Below are 3,836 nucleotides of genomic sequence, written 5' to 3' on the forward strand. Positions count from 1 at the left end.
CGAGCGACCGAGAGAGAGCGAGCGACCGAGAGAGAGAGGAGAGCTCGAGCGAGAGCGGGAGCAGGGCGCGAGAGAGAGCGAGGGCAGGGCGCGAGAGGGAGCGAGAGGAGTTGTGCTGTGCTAGAAATAGGGAGAATGAGAGGCAGAGAAAGAAGCACGAAGGCTGATTCTGCTATCAAATTGGACGCGGCAAGTGCGGAGGCGACAATCGAGGATGCCGCAAAATTGAACGTCGTGGTTTACTCCGAGCACAACGATTCGTACACTGCCACATATATAACCAGGTATGAGATGTTTAATTTTTTAGTAAATTAATAATTTTTAATTGTGATGAATTATTTGATCAATTTTATCACTGATTTGATGTATGATCTATATGTTAATAGATAATATATTTTTAGGGCATAGTAGAATCTTTAGATGTCTAAATTTTGACAAATAGTTTTTCCTGCTCACTATTATTCTAATTTAGTATTCCAACTCTATATAATGTCTTACAGGTGAGCAATTTACTTAAATTTGTTTAGTTGACTGATTATTTGGATTTAATATTTTTGAGATGGATGAAGAAAGACACAGTGAGATCAGGGATGTAAATATATCGGCACCAGAAATTAGAATGGCTTTTATCAATTTTGATGCCGTTTTTAATTTCTATAAGCATTATGCACAAGAAATAGGATTTGCAGTTGTAAAGAGGTCAACAAAAATGACAGATGGCAAGGCTACATATGTAATAATCGCATGCTCTCGTCATGGAAAAATGCATCGGACCGTAACGAATATTCGTCCTCGTCCATCGGTAGCAAAGACAAACTGTCCTGCGAGAATAAATGTAGTAATAAATGTGGATTCATCTTGTGTAATAAGCAAAATTACACTTGAGCATAATCACACTCTTAAGTCCTTATAAGTCTTGATTTTTTCCCTGCAATCGAGTTATAGAAACAAGCGTCAAGAGGCGGCTTGATCTTAATGATCGTGCTGGAATAAGATTGAATAAAAGTTTTAATTCTATTGTTGTTGAGGCTGCTGGATATGGAAACTTAACATTTGGAGAGAAGGACGCTCGTAATTATATTGAAAAAGCCCGTCGGTTACAACTTGGTGAAGGTGACGGCGAAGCAATTTGTAATTTTTTTAGAGAAATGCAAGAGAGAAATGAAAACTTTTTTTATGCCATAGATCTAGACGATGATTCTCGGCTTCGCAATGTGTTTTGGGCAGATGCTCGGAGTAGAGCGGCGTATGAATGTTTTGGAGATGTAATAACTTTCGACTCGACATATCTAACAAATAAGTACGATATGCCATTTGCTCCTTTTGTTGGTGTTAACCATCATGGACAGTCGATCTTGTTGGGGTGCGGCCTACTCTCCACTGAAGATACAGAATCGTTTGTATGGCTCTTTCGGAATTGGTTGTCATGCATGTCCGACCGTGCCCCGAAAGCAATAATCACAGATCAAGATAAAGCGATGCAAAATGCTATCGCACGTGTCTTTCCTAATACTCGGCATCGATGGTGCTTATGGCACATAACAAAAAAGATACCGGAAAAGCTAAGAAGCTATGGCGAATATCATTCGATGAAGAGCGTGATGATGGATGCTATTTATGAATCATTGACAGAAATTGAATTTGAGAAAAAATGGAAGAGAATGATAGCTTGTTATGCACTTGAAAATAATCAGTTGTTGTCAGGCCTGTACGAGGAAAGACATAAGTGGATACCAGCTTATGTGAAGGATACATTTTGGGCTGGAATGTCCACAACACAGCGTAGCGAAAGTATGAATGCATTTTTTGATGGGTATATGAACTCGAAAACTTTATTAAAATAATTCGTTGAGCAATATGAAAGCGCAATAAAAAATAAAGCTGAAAAAGAAGTAGAATTAGACTACAAATCATTTAGCTTAGTCATCCCGTATATCAGCCGTTATGCATTAGANCGGCATAGATTTCGGTATGATGTATGGATCCGTTTGCATGGCTTACCACTCCAGTGCGACAGGTATCAAGATTTACAAACTATTGTTTCAAGTTTTGGAGAATTTATAGGTGGAGATGAGAGAAGCCGGCTTCGTCAAGATGTAATGTTCTATCGGTTGTTGATCAAATGTGCTGACCTCCTAATGATTCCTGAACGTATTACGCTCGTGTTGGGAAATCGGGAATGGAAAATAAATGTTGAAGTAGAGTCATGGGAATATCACCACTGGACCGGCAGCCCTTAATGTGCTGCCAATGCCACCTAACTGTGCGTTTTGCGGTGGTATATTTCGCAAGAAAGTAGTCATAATTTTGTTATTTTATTAATATGGTGTGTACATGCAGTGACATCATGTACACTTATTGTGTGGTACTATATTTATTAGTAATATTTATACGTTTAGGGTGTATCCCTCTATATTTGTCACTTTATATTTTCGTCAATCTATCATTGCTCTTCGAGCCATGTGGTTATGGTGCGTTCAATTTCACAATTTTTTGTAATCTCGTGTTACAAGTTATGCTGTGCACATCTCTATTATTGTAATGTCAAAAATATATATGTAATGTGAGTTTTCTGTAGCACATTGCAGAAAAAATGTTAAATATTTATAAGTTTGCCACGGTACATGTGTAGTGCCCACTTGTGTAGTCCCCGCGCTACTGTTGCAGTTATAGCATAGAATGGAACAGTTGTAGAGCTCATAGGTACATCTGTAGTGTTAATGGGCACACCCATATATCAGCCACTTTTATAGGGTAGACTTTGCTTTTGCAGTTATAGAATATGATGGGACAGTTGTAGAGCTCAGCTGAACAGCTGTACTGGTAATGGCCACACCCATATAGCTGCCAATTTCATAGGGTTGGCAAAGTTTTGGCACATAGCAGAAAAAATTANCTGCTGAGTCTGATGAGAAATGCGAACTAGCATTACGTACATTACGAGATTTGAAGACGAAATTAGAAAATACTTCATCATCCAAGGGGAGCAATGATATTGAATATTCGCCGATTGCGGCAACACCTTCGAATGGTGCGTCGAATGGTAGAAGTAATGACCAGAGAGTTTTGAGCTCACTACCTGTTCGCAGTAAAGGCCGCCCGCCAAGCAAAAGAAAAGAGTCGATGACCGATAAAGTTGTATGATGGTTGAAGATGAAAGGCAATAAAGAACAGGTATATCTTAACCTATCTCAATCAATGTTTTTTTGGATTGTAATATACGATAGACGACAATGAGTGATAATTATTCATGCTCTATTTAACAGGTTGGGCAACATTGTTGGGACAGGTTATATAACGGTGAATGTTCCATCTATAATTGTGTCTCATCATCACAGTCGGCCTCGTCCCAACAGAGCGTACATATTTTACGCATTATTATTTCTATATTTGATTTTCTAATATAGACATATAATTAAATTTGACTAATTATTTTTAAACATCTCGATCTCATATTCTACAAAACAAAAGTGTTTATTAAAATAGGTTTATCTACAAAGTCCTATGATTAACAATTCGTCAGCAAGTGACTTACCTTATGGGATGTGTGTACAAAGCAGCCGAGGCATCATCGTTACAGTAACAGAAATTATATTTCTTATGGACGGTTCTTTAATACAATTTTATCTATATAGTAATAATATGGTTTACGTTTGCTTTCTTTTTATATCAGACAACGTGGGGCCCTAAAAATATATCCGTATCATCACATCCTATCATGTATCCTCATAGAGTGGATATGCCTCCTCAATCTACAAATCAGAATCTGACCCCTCGGACGCACATGCCACACCCAACTCATTTGCAAGAGGTATTGACAAAGTCTCGATAGAATC

General features: G+C 38.2%; 1 pseudogene; it reads left to right on the forward strand.

The window, feature by feature from the left end:
• LOC109716236 lies at positions 560–2,240 on the forward strand (annotated as a pseudogene).

This window comes from Ananas comosus, linkage group 10 (assembly GCF_001540865.1).
Source record: "Ananas comosus cultivar F153 linkage group 10, ASM154086v1, whole genome shotgun sequence".
NCBI classification, from domain to species: Eukaryota; Viridiplantae; Streptophyta; class Magnoliopsida; order Poales; family Bromeliaceae; genus Ananas; species Ananas comosus.